General features: G+C 41.0%; 1 protein-coding gene across 1 annotated transcript in view; it reads right to left on the bottom strand.

Moving 5' to 3' along the window:
- Nucleotides 1-3,536: 3,536 nt before the first annotated feature.
- Nucleotides 3,537-19,942, bottom strand: part of LOC106565071 (ras-related protein Rab-22A) — a 38,264-nt gene continuing 21,858 nt past the window's right edge. Inside the window, exon 4 of the transcript XR_014379703.1 lies at nt 3,537-8,788. The gene's annotated coding sequence lies outside the window, so the exon portion shown is untranslated. The remainder of the gene's footprint in view (nt 8,789-19,942) is intronic.

The raw sequence follows: 19,942 nt of genomic DNA, 5'->3' as shown, positions 1-19,942 counted from the left end.
CATAACATGCATGTAACACAGGTTTACTTGAAATAACTAAAATTACTAGCCCTCAGCACTATTCAAACTGCAGTGTGGAACCATCTCCCAGTGATACACATACCTGAAGTGTATATATATATATAGCCAGAGGGCTGGCTGTCACTGGAGCAAGAGGACCTATCACTTAACACTGTCACTATCTCCCTGAAGCGCATAAGCACACACACCCTCCAAGGTACACTACATGACCAAAAGTATGTGGACACCTGCTCGTCGAACATCATTCTCAAATTGGTCCCCCCTTTCCACTCTTCTGGGAAGGCTTTCCACTAGATGTTGGAACATTGCTGCGGGAACTTGCTTCCATTCATCCTCTAGAGCATTAGTGACTTTGTGCACTGAGGTTGGGCGATTAGACCTGGATCGCAGTAGGCATTCCAATTCATCCCAAAGGTGTCGGATGGATTTGAGGTCAGGGCTCTGTGCAGGCCAATCAAGTTCTTCCATACCGATCTCGACAAACCATTTCTGTATGGATCTCACTTTGTGCACGGGGGCATTGTCATGCTGAAACAGGAAAGGGTCTTCCCCAAACTGTTGCCACAAAGTTGGAAGCACAGAATCATCTAGAATGTCATTGTATGCTGTAGCGTGAAGATTTCCTTTCACTGGAACTAAGGGGCCGAGCCCGAACCAGTCCCAGACCATTATTCCTCCACCACCAAACTTTAAAATTGGCACTATGCATTTGGGCAGGTAGCGTTCTCCTCGCATCCGCCAAACCCAGATTAGTCCGTCGGACTGCCAGATGGTGAAACGTGATTCATCACACCATAGAACGCGTTTCCACTGCTCCAGAGTCCAATGGTGGCGAGCTGTACACCACTCCAACCATGCTTGGCATTGCGCATGGTGATCTTAGGCTTCATAAAGCTTCAGACGAACAGATCTTGTCCTGACATTGCTTCCAGAGGCAGTTTGAAACTCGGTAGAGTGTTGCAACCGAGGACAGACGATTTTTATGCTCTTCAGCACTCGGGGGTCCTGTTGTGTGAGCTTGTATGGCCTATCATTTTGCTAGCCGCTGTTGCTCCCAGACGTTTCCACTTCACAATAACAGCACTTATAGTTGACTGGGGCAGCTCTAGCAGGGCAGAAATTTGACGAACTGACTCGTTGGAAAGATGGCATCCTATGACGGTGCAACATTGAAAGTCACTGAGCTCTTCAGTAAGGCCATTCTACTGCCAATGTTTGTCTATGGAGATTGCATGGTGGTGTGCTTGATTTTATACACCTGTCAGCAACAGGTATGGTTGAAATAGCTGAATCCACTGATTTGAAGGGGTGTCCTCATACTTTTGTATATATAGTGTAGCTCTGGTCCAGGGAGGTAGTGTGTTCCTCTACTGTCTTAGAAGAGGAGTGTGCTCCTACGCCCTTGACCAGAGCTACCACCAAAGTATTCCCAGCCCAGCCCATTAGACTGTATCCACACGCACCTTCCTTTAATATCTTTTTTTATTAGTAGTAAACCCTTTTAGACATTTAGCAACACACTGCTAACAAATGTTTTCAGGCTTTTTATTTATATTTACAATCATTATGAGAAGTATGAAAGATATATATGGAAAAATACTAGTGGAATTATTAATACTGAACAAAAATATAAACGCAACATGCAAACATTTCAAAGACTACTGAGTTACAGTTCATATAAGGAAATCAGTCAATTGAAATAAATAAATAAATAAAAAATAAAATTGTATTTGTCACGTGCGCCGAATACAACAGGTGTAGGTAGACCTTACAGTGAAATGCTTACTTACAAGCCCTTAACCAACAATGCAGTTTTAAGAAAAACAAGTGTTAAGAAAGTATTTAGTAAAATAAACTGAAATAATAATAATCAGTCAGTTTTCTCTGCCGTAGCTGTTAAGAAGCCCTTTGGACCTAGACTTTGGACCTAGAAACTCCGGTACCTCTTGCCGTGCGGTAGCAGAGAGAACAGTCTATGACTAGGGTGGCTGGAGTCTTTGCCAATTATTAGGGCCTTCCTCTGACACTGCCTTCTGACTTCCTCAATATTAGATTTCGTGTACCAGCTGTTATTTACAAATATACACAGACCACCACCCCTTGTCTTACCGGAGGCAGCTGTTCTATCTTGCCGATGGACCGAAAACCCAGCCAGCTGTATGTTATCCATGTCGTTGTTCAGCCACGACTCGGTGAAACATAAGATATTACAGTTTTTAATGTCCCGTTGTTAGGATAGTCTTGATCGGAGCTCATCCATTTTATTATCCAATGATTGCATGTTGGTTATAGGACTGATGGTAAAGGATTGATTACTCACTTGCCATCGGATACTTACAAGGCACCCCGACCTAAGTCCTCAATATCTCCGTCTCTTCTTCATACGAAAGACAGGGATTTGGGTCTTGTCGGGTGTCTGAAGTAAACACTTTGTGTCCGACTCCTTAAAGAAAAAATCTTCATCCAGTACGAAGTGAGTAATCGCTGTCCTGATATCCAGAAACATTATGTACAAAATAAGTTACTGATAACGTGAAAAAACACACAGCAACACAATTGGTTAGGAGCCTGTAAAAACGGCAGACATCTCCTCCAGCGCCATTCAAATGTCCCAAATCCATAATTAGGCCCTAATGTATGGATTTCACATGACTGGGAATACAGATATGCCTCTGTAGGTCACAGATACATTAAAAGAAAATGGGCCTCACAATGGGCTTCAGGATCTCATCACAGTATCTCCGTGCATTCAAATTGCCATCGATAAAATGCAATTGTGTTCGTTGTCTGTAGGTTATGCCTGCCTGTAGGTTATGCCTGTCTGTGGTTGTGAGGCCGTTGGAAGCGGCTTATGGTAAAGAAATGAAACATTAAATTCTTTGTCAACAGCTATGGTGGACATTTCTGCAGTCAGCATGCAATTTCATGCTCCCTCAAAACTTGAGACATCTGTGGCATTGTGTTGTGACAAAACTGCACATTTTAGAGTGTTTTTTTTAAATTGTCCCCAGCACAAGGTGTACCTGTGTAATGATCATGCTGTTTAATTAGCTTTGTGTTATGCCACATCTATAAAGAGAGGATGTCTTATCTTGGCAAAGGAGAAATACTCACTAACAGGGATGTAAAAAAAAGGTGAACAAAATTTGAGAGAAATAAGCTTTTTGTGTGTATGGAACATTTCTGGGATCTTTTATTTCAGCTCACTAAACATGGGACCAACACTTTACATGTTGCGTTTATATATTGGTTCAGTGTACATGTGTTTGTCTATCTATGCCAGGTCTAGCATCTCAGACAATGTACAATAAATTATATTCAATCTTACAGGCTAAATAGTCATTGCTTTTTGTGCAATGTACATGTTTGGTGGTATCTACATTAAAAAACAGACAATTTAAACATAGATTTTGCAGCAGCACATTCCCAGGACCAGCTCAAGACTTGGTATTTTTCCAAAACATAATTCATGTGTCACGGTTGTCGTAGGGTAAAGTAGACCAAGACGCAGCGGGGAAATGTACACTCATCTTCTTTATTAAACGGACAAAGAAGGAAAAACCAAAAACAACACGTATACAAAAAAACACAACGACGAATAACAGGCCGGTAAGGCAACAAAGCTATACCCAGCACCATCTCCCACAAATTACTAAAACAAACACATACCTATACATAGGACCCTCAATCAGAGGCAACTAGAAAACACCTGCCTCCAATTGAGAGTCCAATCCCCAATTAACTAAACATAGAAATACAAATAACTAGACTAAACATAGAAATACATTAACATAGAACAGTGCCCAAAACCCGGAATAATAAATCAAACACCCAACTAATAACACAACCAGCCCGAACCACATAAAACAAATACCCCCTGCCACGTCCTGACCAAACTACAATAACAAATAACCCCTATTACTGGTCAGGACGTGACATCATGTAAGACTGGGGGTCTTTCTATGATATCCCCTAAACACTATAATGCCTCATAATATGCCAAATGCAGTAAGTTTATCTTGTCACATACCAGACATAATCAGTACAATTTAGACATTGCATTGTTATTTATGTATTACAAATACCCAATTTTCCAACCGTTAAGCATTAGAACAAATGTGAGCAATGAAATAGTGATATTATGATGTGTTATTAAAATTACTTTTTAAATGGCACAGAGTAGCTGCACCACCTTCTACAACAGAGTGCAAAATAAAAAGCTATACTGTAAAATAATTACTGCTGGAATACAAAGGCAGCATGTGATGCAATGGCATTACAAAAACAATGAATCAAGTTCATTCACTCAAACAGTGCAAGATGTATTGGGACTTGTCTGGTTAGTATTTTTCAGATATTTTTGCTTCAGAAAAAATGGCAATTAATCCACTTTTATATATAATATATATATTTTTTTTTAACTAGGCAAGTCAGTTAAGAACAAATTCTTATTTACAATGACAGCCTAGGAACAGTAGGTTAACTGCCTTGTTAAGGGGCAGAACAGATGTTTACCTTGTCAGCTCGGGGATTCAATCTAGCAACCTTTCGGTTACTGGTCCAACGCTCTAACCACTAGGCTACCAGGAATAATATACCTGAAATGGGATAGGGTTCGGTGCACAAATCAATACAAATACTTGATCTGAAAGTGCAGTTGTAGAAGTACCAGAGCTATAATAAATGTCCCTTTAAAAAAAATGCATTGTCCTTGCGAAATACGATATCATTTCAAGTGGAAATCATTGAGGAACACTTTAAAATGCCACAAAATCATTAACATTGAACTTTTAAAGGCCTTTTGAAGAATTGATGATCAGAAATCAACACATCACACCTAAAAGTAACATAACCGTATTATAAATCTCCTTAATCCCTAGGAATTCTTGTTTATCACATTTCAGTAACCCTTGCCATAAAGACAATTATTGCACTGACATGGTTGTAAAAACAAATTCCTGAAGAATGTACAGTCTACCCTGCTATTTACACAACTCACTATCAACACTTATTAAAATGCACAATGGTCAATAAAAAAAATCAAGGACACAAGCCACTAAGACAACTTAACCTCAAGAGACCCACCTTGCATTCCAATTATTGGTCCACTTATTATCGGTGTGCACTTGAATATTCCTCCACACTCATTTAAAATAACTGAATTAGATTGGTGTACAATGCATACAAAGAGAGTTTCCAACACATTTCTTAGACCAGTCATTAAATCCATGAAGGGAAGTGAACAAATACACACATTAGGAGAAAGGACAGACAACTGGGAGGCATAGTGGCCAGTTTACAACTGGTGTTATAATGTGGCCCATTTCTGTATTTTTGGCAAAAGGGAAAGCCACTAAGAGGAAATCAAAAGGAAAGGGGAACAATTCCATTGACAACTCTGTGCAAAGTGTTATCCCTAAATTGCCAGTCAAATGGCAATAGCAATGGCTCATGCACTACTGTAACATACGAGACTTAACATTAATGTGCTACACAGAAGAGCAATTTAAGACATCATAGTGAACATGTTGCTCATTGTGTTCTTTCAATGATTCTCTGTATTTCAGAACAAGGTGTTCCAGTTCCACTCCATATTCAAGCTCGACTTAATTGCTTGCATCACATTGGATGGAAGGAAAGGCAGCTGGCGCCGGAAAGAAGGGGCGAGGGGAACGACAGACCGGTCTACAGAGTACAGCATATAATTCAGAGAGGAAGAGAGAGCACGGTTTATTAGCGGGTCAGCATGTCAACGGAACGCAGTGCCTGGTTCTCTTCGTGTAACCTTTACTTTAGAAAGATCTAAGCTCGATGAGTGTAGTCAACTTCTTCCCAGAACAAGTCAAGTTTCTAGATATGGCCCTTTTTTTTATCTCAGGCCAGGTAGTAAAACTACATTGGATGTGTGAGCCAGTGCATATTCTGTAAAAGAATGAGAAAATAAAGTTGAAAAAATGTTTATGGGACACTTAAAGAATTGGTAGGACCTCACAAAATCACGCTCTCCTTTAAAACGGTCGTAAAAGAAAAACAGCAAGAGCTCAAGGACGGGCGGAGTTGCCAACTCACACAAACAGTTAAAATGCAAATTCAGAAAAATTGAAACACAATGAATACTGTAAAAAGGCTGGCAGTATTCTCCAAGCACTCCAGGGCAATTCATTTACAGAATTCCAGCGAGTGGCTCATTTGGTCTAATATTAAAGTGTAAATGTGAGCAGTTTGAGAAGTTATATCGCACACTTAGTGACTGCCAGTCTTGTTAGCACTCAAACAGGCTGGCCCTTTAAGAGACGACCACAGGGCCCTAATCATGATCGCCTTCCAATCACTGGTGTAGTGGAGGGTAAATGCAAGTAAACACAGTTTACCCACTTTTTGTGGAAAAAATACATTAAAAGTATAGGGAGTGTTACTATCGATAAGAGTTTACCTACTTCTTTTTTTTACCACTACATTAGGGCCCTGTGGTCGTCTCTTAAAGGGCCAGCCTTTTTGAGTGCTAACAAGACTGTTCTCAATGTAGAGGTTTGCCATAAAAGAACTGTCCTCTCCATTTCAGTGCCAACAATCAACCAGCCACGTTACCATCACAAAACCCATTTCCCCTCCAAAGTGTTGAGGCTAAAACAGATGGAATGAAAGTGACAACAATATTGATGAATACAAAATTGTAACAAGTCAAAATAAAAAATAAAACATTACTCCCATTGGGGATTTTCATTACTGTAGTATCAAACTGTTTGGTAAACACCTGCCTTAGTTGGCCCTATGCTGCAAAGCACTGTGAGAGGGCCATTATAGGTCAGACTACACAAATCCATTTCCCATCATGCACTTCTGACTCATCAACCTGGATCACAATGATTAGATAGATCCATACAGGTGTTAATATTTTCAGACTGAAGTGGCACTCTTTGCAAATAGTTGGGCAAACCTGACGGAAATGTAAAAACATTTTTTGGTACGCTCCAGATTAATGAAACTGTTGTTACTTAGGCCAGCAGCATACCACCCTGCATCCCACTGCTGGCTTGCTTCTGAAGCTAAGTGGGGTTGGTCCTGGTCAGTCCCTGGATGGGAGATGAGATGCTGCTGGAAGTGGTGTTGGAGGGCCAGTAAGAGGTACCCTTTCCTCTGGTCTAAAAATGCCCCAAGGCAGTGTTTGGGGAAATTTCCCTGTGTAGGGTTCTGTCTTTCAGATGGGATGTTATGTGGGTGTCCTGACTCTCTGTGATCACTAAAGATCCCATGGCATTTATTGTAAGAGTAGGGGTGTTAACCCTGGTGTCCTGGCTAAATTCCCTATCTTGCCCTCATACCATCACAGTTACCTAATCATCCCCAGCTTACAATTGTCTCATTCATCCCCCCTCCTCTCCCCTGTAACTATTCCCTAGGTTGTTGCTGTAAATGAGAATGTGTTCAGTCAACTTACCTGGTAAAATAAGTGTAAAAAACAACTTTGTGTGACTTACTGTAGTTGATTTAGTAAGAGATTGGTATTAGTCCATTTAGAGGTGGAGAACGTACATCTATACAGGCCTACCTAGCCATTTTTTAAGAACAAACTGAAAATGTAAAAGGCATGTTAAAAATAACCTCCATATTGTCTCCGGTTACAAAATAGACCCTGTAGCCATTGCAAGAAAATAATCACAGCATGCTGTAAACCTGATGCCAGGACCCGTGTAGAGGTTTACGAGATCGAAACAGAAATAAAATCTGTGTTAACGTTCTTCTTCTTTTCAGAAGTATTACAAGACCTATAAAAGACAGGCAGGAAGGGAGCGCTTATAACTTGGGCAAATCATAGCAATTGCTGTGGCTTTGCACTGCTAGATTAAGACATTTTACGCTGAAAACCTTTGAGGATGCATCTCAAATGGCACCCTCTTTCCCTATATAGTGCACTACTTTTGACCAAAGTAGTGCACTACATAGGAATAGGACGAAGTGAACACAGCAAGAGAGCGGGTGATACTGCCATTGACCTTCTTGAGGAACCTAAAGGCAAAATACTAAAGGCTGTAGACTTTGGTTGAACCTTTTGGAGTCTGGATAGGGAGACAGGAACACAAACCGACAGCTTCACAAAATCCAAGCCAAAGCAATATCCCAGTGAATTTCAATAGGCTTGCTCTTTAGAGTGGAGTATTAGATGGAGGAGGCAATGGCGGTAGGAGTCAGTGGTTCCCGATGGAGGAGTGGTATTTGGTTGGAGGGACTATGGAGGCTGTAAGCAGAGAAAGGTCATTGCGTCAGGGGTCAAGAGTCAGGGTGGGACTAAGATCAGGGTTCACTGGCAGCATCAGCAGCAGGTCTGGGTCTCTAAGGGCTGGCGGTGCAGTTTGAAGCCCTTCCCTGCAGCCCCTCCTCCTGCATCTAGGACAGGGATCTGTTGACCTGTAGGGGAGAACAAAATGTGCAGGGAGGACGAAAAAAAGCAATTTTACACCCAGAGACCATTGGTTAAAAGGAAAGTACAGCAGAAGCACACACAATATTACTTGGTACACCTAAATAAACTAAATTTAAAAAAAGCACGAGGTCAATGTAAGCTATTGTACACCACTAGTAATACACTGGTATCTCACAAAGCACAAATTAGGCCCAAAGGATGGGATGACACCAAAACATAGTGAAAAAAACCACACTTATCTCTATAAAGACCTCATGGATGTTAATGGTGTTCTTGGCGCTGGTCTCCACAAAGATGGCATGGATGGAGTCTGCGTAGTCCTTGGCATCCTTCTCCAAGACCTCCCTGTAAAGAGTGTTCAAGTCTTAAAATGGGGTGCATCTCAATAGTGAGGAGAGGTGCACTGATCTGAAAACACAGGATAGGTAAAAGCAATATGGCGGACGTGAGCTAAGAAATCGTTGTTGCTTGTCCAGTTGTTTCACATCAGTGCAAATGAAAAAGAGGAGGCTCCAGGACACACCCCTTAAAAAATGAGACGGACCGGACCCAAATGGGAGATGAGCAGAAAAGAAGAAAGAAAGGGACCCATGCCAGCACCTCCCCACTAGGACTGACACAATTATGATATAACCGTGTAACCAACGTTTATGGATGAAGACCGTCATGAAAATAAAATAACCAACATAACTGTAAAAAATGTCAAATACATGTGGAACGAACAGCTGACTGAAGATGGGACAATAGATACTTTTCAAGTAACACTGTATACTAGAATGGACTTTAACTACATGTGTAATTATCCTACTGTTTTCACCAAACAAATGTGAATGGGCATTTGTGCGGTTGAGTCCATTTCTGCGGTAACATGGACTCTAAACATGATGAAACTTAGCTCCTTGCTGAAACAAGCAAGGGGTTGTATTATGCCATCATTGACGTGAATGTGGATGCCTATTCTATCAATTATATTCTTATGGCAGCACATGCAGTCAGGAGCAGAGGAGAGGAAAACCAACCACGTGGCGGACACCAATGTCTGCTCCCAGACAAGCTAAACAACTTCTTCGCGGGCCACTCCCGAGGACTGTGAGCTCTCGTTCTCCGTGGCCGACATGAGTTAGACATTTTAAGCGTGTTAACACTCGCAAAGCTGCCGGCCCAGACGGATTCTCTAGCCGTGTCCTCAGAGCATTTGCAGACCAGCTGGCTGGAGTGTTTACGGACATATTCAATCTCTCCCTATCCCAGTCTGCTGTCCCCACTTGCTTCAATGTGTACACTATTGTTCCTGTACCCAAGAAAACAAAGGTAGCTGAAGTAAATGACTAACCAGCATGGCTACCACAGCATTCTGCAATGATACACCATCCCATCTGGTTTGCGCTTAGTGGGACTATCATTTGTTTTTCAACAGGACAATGACCCAACACACCTCCAGGCTGTGTAAGGGCAATTTGACCAAAAAGGAGAGTGATGGAGTGCTGCATCAGATGACCTGGCCTCCACAATCACCCGACCTCAACCCAATTGAGATGGTTTGGGATGAGTTGGACCGCAGAATGAAGGGAAAGCAGCCAACAAGTGCTAGGCATATGTGGGAACTCCTTCAAGGCTGTTGGAAAAGCATTCAAGATGAAGCTGGTTGAGAGAATACAAAGCTGTCATCAAGGCAAAGAAGAATTTGAAGAATCTAAAATATAAAATATACTTTGATTTGTTTAATACTTTTTTGGTTACTACATGATTCCATATGTGTTATTTCATCGTTTTGATGTCTTTACTATTATTTTACAATGTAGAATATAGAAAAAATAAAGAAAAACCCTTGAATGAGTAGGTGTGTCCAAACTGGTACTATATGTATGTATGTGTGAATGTATAGGGCATTTGGAGAGTATTCAGACCCCTTGACTTTTCCAGCCTGATTCTAAAATGGATTCAACCGTTTTTTTCCCCAACAAACAATACCCCATAATGAGAGAGAGATATATACTGCTCAAAAAAATAAAGGGAACACTTAAACAACACATCCTAGATCTGAATGAAATAAATAATCTTATTAAATACTTTTTTCTTTACATAGTTGAATGTGCTGACAACAAAATCACATCAAAATAATTTATTTTTCTTCACTCTGCGGTCCAACTCAAACCATCTTAATTGGGTTGAAGTTGGGTGATTGTGGAGGCCAGATCATCTGAGGCAACACTCCGTCACTCTCCTTCTTGGTCAAATAGCCCTTACAAAGCCTGGAGGTGTTTTGGGTCATTGTCCTGTTGAAAAACAAATGATAGTCCCACTAAGCACGAACCAGATGGGATGGCGTATCGCTGCAGAATGCTTTGGTAGCCATGCTGGTTAAGTGTGCCTTGAGTTCTAAATAAATCACAGACAGTGTTACCAGCAAAGCACCCCTTCACCATCACACCTCCTTCTCAATCACACCTCCTTCTCCATGCTTCCCAGTGGGAACCATATATGCGGAGAGCATCCATTCACCTACTCTGCTTCTCCTGTGGCGGTCCTCATTAGAGCCAGTTTCATCATAGCGCTTGATGGTTTTTGCGACTGCACTTGAAGAAACTTTCATAGTTCTTGACATTTTCCGGATTGACTGACCTTCATGTCTTAAAGTAATGATATATTGTTGTTTCTCTTTGCTTATTTGAGCTGTTTTTGATATACTATGGACTTGGTCTTTTACCAAATAGGGCTATCTTCTTTATACCACCCCTACCTTGTCACAACACAACTGATTGGCTCAAATGCATTAAGAAGGAAAGAAATTCCACAAATTAACTTTTAACAAAACACATATGTTAATTGAAATGCATTCCAGGTGACTACCTCATGAAGCTGGTTGAGAGAATGCCAAGAGTGTGCAAAGCTGTCATCAAGGCAACGGGTGGCTACTTTAAAGAATCTCAAATATAAAATATTTTTGGTTACTTCATTATTCCATATGTGTTATTTCATAGTTTTGATGTCTTCACTATAATTCTACAATGTAGAAAAAAGTAAAAATCAAGAAAAACCCTGGAATGAGTAGGTGTATCCAAACTTTTGACTGGTAATATATATATATAGCTACCTGTAAAGTAATGAGTGACCATTTTAGAAAATCATGGCACATATAGTCTGGTTGCATTCTATTTTATGTCAATCATATTGCTGCTTGTAGACTATAACTGATTTTTCATAGACTTATGCTGCCATCTATTGGACATATGTAGCAATTAAAAGTTATTAATTCACAAAAAGACATTGGTGAGGCAGCTAAGAAATTGTGTATTTTTCACATTAATTCCTGAGATCAATCTCAAACCTGCCCCACCTATCCCACGTTAATTGCTGGACTTTCACATAGAGGTTACTAGGTCACACCCAGTTCAAAAAGTAAAACATAAAATGTGGCTTGTTTATCAAGTGGTCTGCCTTGCAATAATAAATATCATAAAATAACTAATAAAACAAACTGCAAAATGTATACATAAGTTTTGATAACATTTTTTTATCAAATGATATTTAGTACTATAATGGTATTTACTAAAAATATTATCACTAAAATAGTTTCTAAAAGTGCTCTAGGCTACCCTACCCGAGAATTAGGTTTAGGGTTAAGGCTAAAATAGGTTATACCAAGGGTTATGGCTAGGGCTATGGTTAAGGCTAAAATAGGTTATGGGTTTATAGCACTCTTGCTCCTCCCTGTGGCATTCTGTGGGTACTACATACCTCCTTCGCCACACTTGCTAGGCTCATAATCTGAGGTAGCAACTGTGTCTGATCTATAAATCAATGAGCTAGACCTATCCCTTTGGTTTGCAACTCAGTGAACCTGCGCAGCATTTGCTCAATATGATGCCTACGAATTAACAGATTGACGCATATAAGGTTATTTCTTCATTTAAAAAAAAAATTCTGACTGTATAAATCATCCACATCTTGAAAAAGAGGACAGGGACATGCATTTGTTTAGGTTTTACACATTTTTCTGAAAAAATAGATGGTTAACCATGGCCAGAAAATATTTAACATTTGATGGGTATGTGCCAGCCAACTCTAGCACTGTGTGTCAACACAACGTGTACCAAGGCGAACAGTGAGATGCTCACCAAGTAGCCATAAACGAATAAGTTACCCGAGGTAAGCCTACAAGGTTAACAAGGGCAGTTCTCATTGCCAACAGTAGCGAACTAGCATTGTGACGCAGAACAATGGGCTGGGAATAGAACGTGTTCGTTAGGTGAGTTGGTGCACAGTAGAACTAATAGGAACTGGCAGGGTGAAAAGTGCCCTAAAATAAGGCCTGTTTTTTGGCGAATATTTCGAAACTATTGCAAGCAGCTAGGACACATGGTGATATTCTGAAACTGGGCTCCATGGCGAATGCAATGAACTAGTTTTTATCAGAAAAAAAGCGTAAAAAATGTCATGTGTCCAGCTTTTTGTTGTTCCTCTACCTCGACACTTGCGTTCAGCTTCTGCATGGTCAATCCAGCACATGAAACAATGTCGATGACAACGATGTTATTTTCACTTTGCTTCTTAATATTAATCCACAAGCGTTCTATAATTACACTATTCTGTTTTTTTCTTACATCTGCAAACTGCTAGGTCTAAATCTTGTTAGCTGCTAATGCTAATTGCTAGCTAGCTAATAAATGTACTGAATCAAAGCTAACGGTATACAGCCTGATACTACCAGCGATAGTGTAGACCTACATCTGAATGTTTTTTTGCACAACAGTATCTTCTAATTCAAAGAGGAATACGTGAAGCAAGAATGTCAGCTATATGAAGTAGCTTAGAGAGAACTTTCAATGCAGTCAAAGATTATAGGGTCCCCTAGAAAACCCTTCTTAACACTTTGGTTCCTTTAGAGGACCACAATGGAAATAAGTCCCAGACTTTATTGTGTTATCCTCAATGATTTTACTCATGTGCATGTATGGCTTTTCAAAATGTATGTGTGATTGTTTTTTAAAATGGTCAAATTAATAAACTAAACTAAGCGCCAAGTATAGGTCCAAAAGGCTTCTTAACAGCTTCTACCCTCCCCCTTTTACACTGCTGCTACGCTCTGTTTACTGTCGATGCATAGTCACTTTAACTCAACCTACATGTACATATTACATCAATTACCTCGCTACTGTTATTTTACTGCTGCTCTTTAATTATTTGTTACTTTTCTTTTTTATTTAACACTTATTTTTCATAAAACTGCATTGTTGGTTAAGGGCTTGTAAGTAAGCATTTCACTGTAAAGTTGTATTGTATTCGGCGCACATGACAAATAAAATTTGATTTGATTTGTCCAGATGGGATAGGACAGTGTGCAGTGCGATGAGAATTGCATCATCCGTGGATCTATTGGGGCAGTATGCACATTTCAGTAGGTCTAGGGTGTCAGGTAAGGTGGAGGTGATATGATCCTTATGTGCCTTGAATTCTAAATAAATCACTGACAGTGTCACCAGCAAAGCATCCCTACACCATCACACCTCCTCCTCCATGCTTCCCGGTGGGAACCACGCATGTGGAGATCATCCGTTCACCTACTCTGCGTCTCACAAAGACACGGCAGTTGGAACCAAAAATCTAAAATTTGGACTCATCAGACCAAAGGACACATTTCCACCAGTCTAATGTCCATTGCTCGTGTTTCTTGGCCCAAGCAAGTCTCTTCTTCTTATCGGTGTCTTTTAGTAGTGGTTTCCTTTCAGCAATTCGACCATGAAGACCTGATTCACGCAGTCTTCTCTGAACAGTTGATGTTGAGGTGTTTGTTACTTGAACTCTGTGAAGCATTTATTTGGGCTGCACTCCGAGGTTTTTGTGACTGCACTTGAATAAACTTTCAAAGTTCTTGACATTTTCCGTATTGACTGCCCTTCATGTCTTAAAGTAATGATGGACTGTCATTTCTCTTTGCTTATTTGAGCTGTTTTTGCCATAATATGGACTTGGTCTTTCACCAAATAGGGCTATCTTCTGTATACCAACCCTACCTAGTCACAACACACCAATTGGCTCAAATGCATTAAGAAGGAAAGAAATTCCACAAATTAACTTTTAACAAGGCACACCTGTTAATTGAAATGCATTCCAAGTGACTACCTCATGAATCTGGTTGAGAGATTGCCAAGAGTGTGCAAAGCTGTCATCATGACAAAGAGTGGCTACTTTGAATAATTTTAAATATCGTTTGATTTGTTTAACACTTTTTTGGTTACTACATGCTTCCATCTGTGTTATTTTATAGTTTTGATGTCTTCACTATTATTCGACAATGTAGAAAATTGTAAAAAATAAATAAAAACCCTTGGATGAGTAGGTGTGTCCAAACTTTTGACTGGTACTGTATATACAGTGCATTCGGAAGTATTCAGACCCCTTGACTTTTTCCACATATTGTTACGTTACAGCTTTATTCTAAAATTGATTAAATACATGTTTTTCCTCAGCAATCTATACAGAATACCCCATAATGGTTAAGAAACAACAGGTTTTTAGACATTTGTGCAAATGTATAAAACATATCCATCAACAGCAACTTCGCACAGCCATTGAAGAGGAGTGGACAACATTCCACAATCAACAGCCTGATCAACTCAATGCGAAGGAGAGGCAAACGTCGCGCTGCATGAGGCAAATGGCAGTCACACCACATACTGACTGGCTTTCAGATCCACGCCCCTTTTTAAGGTGTCTGTGACCAGTCATGTGAAATCCATAGATTAGGGCCTAATGATTTTATTTCAATTGACTGATTGCATTATATGAACTATAACTCAGTAAAATCTTCTAAATTGTTGCGTTGATATTTCTGTTCAGTGTACAGTTGAAGTTGGAAGTTTACATACACTTCGGTTGGAATCATTAAAACTATTTTTTCAACCACTCCACAAATTTCTTGTTAACAAACTATAGTTTTGGCAAGTCGGTTAGGACATCTACTTTGTGCATGACACAAGTAATTTTTCCAACAATTGTTTACAGACAGATTATTTCACTTATAATTCACTATTCCAGTGGGTCAGAAATGTACATACATTAAGTTGACTGTGCCTTTAAACAGCTTGGAAATTTCCAGAAAATTATGTCATGGATTTAGAAGCATCTGATAGGCTATTTGCCATCATTTGAGTCAATTGGAGGTGTACATGTGGATGTATTTCAAGGCCTACCTTCAAACTCAGTGCCTCTGTGCTTGACATCATGAGAAAATCAAAAGAAATCAGCCAAGACCTCAGAAAAACAATTGTAGACCTCCACAAGTCTGGTTCATCCTTGGGAGCAATTTTCAAACACCTGAAGGTACCACGTTCATCTGTACAAACAATAGTACGCAAGTATAAACACCATGGGACAACGCAGCCGTCATACCTCTCAGGAAGGAGACACGTTCTGTCTCCTAGAGATGAAGGTACTTTGGTGCGAAAAGTGCAAATCAATCCCAGAACAACAGCAAAGGACCTTGTGAAGATGCTGGAGGAAACAGGTCAAAAGTATCTATATCCACAGTAAAACGAGTCCTATATCGACAGAACCTGAAAGGCCGCTCAGCAAGGAAGAAGCCACTGCTCCAAAACCGCCACTACGGTTTGCAACTGCACATGGGGACAAAGATCATACTTTTTTGGTGAAATGTCCTCTGGTCTGATGAAACAAAAATAGAACTGTTTGGCCATAATGACATTTACATTACATTACATTTAAGTAATTTAGCAGACGCTCTTATCCAGAGCGACTTACAAATTGGTGCATTCACCTTATGATATCCAGTGGAACAACCACTTTACAATAGTGCATCTAAATCTTTTAAGGGGGGGGGGGGGGGTTAGAAGGATTACTTTATCCTATCCTAGGTATTCCTTAAAGAGGTGGGGTTTCAGGTGTCTCCGGAAGGTGGTGATTGACTCCGCTGTCCTGGCGTCGTGAGGGAGCTTGTTCCACCATTGGGGTGCCAGAGCAGCGAACAGTTTTGACTGGGCTGAGCGGGAACTGTGCTTCCTCAGAGGTAGGGGGGCCAGCAGGCCAGAGGTGGATGAACGCAGTGCCCTTGTTTGGGTGTAGGGCCTGATCAGAGCCTGAAGGTATGGAGGTGCCGTTCCCTTCACAGCTCCGTAGGCAATCACCATGGTCTTGTAGCGGATGCGAGCTTCAACTGGAAGCCAGTGGAGAGAGCGGAGGAGCGGGGTGACGTGAGAGAACTTGGGAAGGTTGAACACCAGACGGGCTGCGGCGTTCTGGATGAGTTGTAGGGGTTTAATGGCACAGGCAGGGAGCCCAGCCAACAGCGAGTTGCAGTAATCCAGACGGGAGATGACAAGTGCCTGGATTAGGACCTGCGCCGCTTCCTGTGTGAGGCAGGGTCGTACTCTGCGAATGTTGTAGAGCATGAACCTACAGGATCGGGTCACCGCCTTGATGTTAGTGGAGAACGACAGGGTGTTGTCCAGGATCACGCCAAGGTTCTTAGCACTCTGGGAGGAGGACACAAGGGAGTTGTCAACCGTGATGGCGAGATCATGGAACGGGCAGTCCTTCCCCGGGAGGAAGAGCAGCTCCGTCTTGCCGAGGTTCAGCTTGAGGTGGTGATCCGTCATCCACACTGATATGTCTGACAGACATGCAGAGATGCGATTCGCCGCCTGGTTATCAGAAGGGGGAAAGGAGAAGATTAATTGTGTGTCGTCTGCATAGCAATGATAGGAGAGACCATGTGAGGATATGACAGAGCCAAGTGACTTGGTGTATAGCGAGAATAGGAGAGGGCCTAGAACAGAGCCCTGGGGGACACCAGTGGTGAGAGCGCGTGGTGCGGAGACAGATTCTCGCCACGCCACCTGGTAGGAGCGACCTGTCAGGTAGGACGCAATCCAAGCGTGGGCCGCGCCGGAGATGCCCAACTCGGAGATGGTGGAGAGGAGGATCTGATGGTTCACAGTATCAAAGGCAGCAGATAGGTCTAGAAGGATGAGAGCAGAGGAGAGAGAGTTAGCTTTAGCAGTGCGGAGAGCCTCCGTGACACAGAGAAGAGCAGTCTCAGTTGAATGACCAGTCTTGAAACCTGACTGATTAGGATCAAGAAGGTCATTCTGAGAGAGATAGCAGGAGAGCTGGCCAAGGACGGCACGTTCAAGAGTTTTGGAGAGAAAAGAAAGAAGGGATACTGGTCTGTAGTTGTTGACATCGGAGGGATCGAGTGTAGGTTTTTTCAGAAGGGGTGCAACTCTCGCTCTCTTGAAGACGACCATTGTTATGTTTGGAGGAAAAAGGGGGAGGCTTGCAAGCCGAAGAACACCATCCCCACCATGAAGCACGTGGTGGCAGCATCATGTCTCTGGCTTTTCCGTGGTAGGAATCAGGTGAAGTTTGAGCTTAGCCAGTGGCACTGCAGTCCATGGACTCCATAGTAGATAGCTTGCTACTCCTTCACTACTGCCAAAATGAAGCAACTTGGATGATGATGCTATGTCAGTCACGTGGCTCAAGATTAGCCTCACCAAACCGATCTGCCGTCTTGCTTTCGGACTTCTCTCCATCCTCAAACTCTGGACACTAGCTTGCATTCGAATCAAAACAATTGCCAGCTAATGTTAGCTTGCTTGCTAGCTAGCCAAACAAAGAAATGACAAGCCAATTTCACCTTCAGTCTTAACGCCATGGTTGATTCTGATGATATTAGTTAGTTATATTAATTGTTCATTCTTAAAACAAAAAGATTATACCAAAAAATGCCTTAATTCATTAATTACAAAAATATTTACAAATGTACAGGAGCTCTCTGCTTATGCTGCTACTGGGGTTCCATTTACATTTTAGTCATTTAGCCATGGCAACTATATACTATAAAGTTATTACTACTTTATAGTATACATATAGTAAACATCTTACATTGTTAGATATTACAGTTTGAGATAATGTTATGCAACGCATAACTGTGTGGGCGTGTGGGATTTAAACAGGCGTAAAACATAGGAGATATGAACAGGACATGCAGACACATGAGTATGGACAGTATATGTTTACTGGACATGCCTATATTTGACTCAAAGTGACCAGTGGGATGCCGTGCATGGATACCTACGTTTTTGCAAAGGTCAATCTATTTGGAGCTTTTTTTCTGTAGTCCAAAATATAAGAATAAAAGTTCCTAAGAAAACCTGCCCCTATGATGTCAGCTGGGGTCATAAAAAAACATTTTAAAAACGGAGTTTCTCAGTGACGGAGAGAGCTGATTTATTTTGCAAATGACACCTGATGACATAGAAATGACATAGAAAAAAAGGGGCAGTGTCCCTTTAAACATTTGAGGAAAAAAACAAATGTCATGTCACACCATGTTACCCGAGGGAAACAAGAGGGGATACTGTACCTCTTTAGTGATGTCATAAACAATGATGGCTGTTGCAGAGCCTCTGTAGTACATTGGTGCCAACGTACAGAACTATGAGAAAGCAGAGGAAGAAGTGGAGATATAGAATAGTGAGTAATGGGCTGCAATCATCAAAGAAAGAGGCTGTCCCTCTAGACAGGGAAGATAATTCGTTTTCTAAAGCCTCCAACAGGACTTTATCTACAGCCAAACCGGTTGCACTGATATAGTGAGGTCAAGGGCCATGTATGCATATGTAGTACTGTAGATCATGATTCAAGTAAGAGATGATGAACTTCAAAGAAAAGGTTACTGACATTTTTGTATTCATCTTTGAGGATTTTGTATCTAGCTTGCAATTGTTTATGAGAAAATCAAGGCTACCAAAATAGCATCGCAATCACTACTACCGCCTGTTTCCAAAACATTACATTCACAGATTACCCAATCTAGAAGCCTTATACGGTGACATTTAGTCACCGTTATATGACTTACATCACTTTCCATTTCACCCAACAGGGTCTTTGAGAGAAAACATCAACTCAAACTGGAGGGGTAAAGTTTTTTGATAAAACAAAAAGGCCTTGTGTTCCAAGCCTATATGCCAAGTGGCTTTTGTTACCTGGAAGTATGGCAAACCATTCCACCGAGGACTCACATGTGGTAGCCATCGGGAAAAGATGAGCAAAATGTGTCAAAAGCAGTTAGTCATTTAATATTTATGGGGAACTATGCATTTGGTCTTCACCCAGTAAAACAGAAAACCCTGCGTAATAAAAACAAGCTGAGGCTATATACAGTGCCTTCGTAAGGTATTCAGACCCCTTGACTTTTTCCACATTTTGTTACGTTACAGCCTTATTCTAAAATTGATTAAATATAGACTTTTTTTATCAGCAATCTACACACAATTCCCCATAATGACAAAGTTTTTTGCAAATGTATAAATATATACACTACTGTTCAAAATGTTGGGGTCCTTGTTTTTTAAAAAGCTACTTTTTGTCCATTAAAATAACATCAAATTGATCAGAAATACAGTGTAGACATTGTTAATCTTGTAAATGACTATTGTAGCTGGAAACGGTTGATTTTTAATGGAATATCTACAT

Source organism: Salmo salar, chromosome 12 (assembly GCF_965601325.2).
Source record: "Salmo salar chromosome 12, fSalSal1, whole genome shotgun sequence".
NCBI classification, from domain to species: Eukaryota; Metazoa; Chordata; class Actinopteri; order Salmoniformes; family Salmonidae; genus Salmo; species Salmo salar.
Note: the sequence above shows the minus strand (reverse complement) of the source record. Positions and strands in the feature narration are given on the sequence as shown.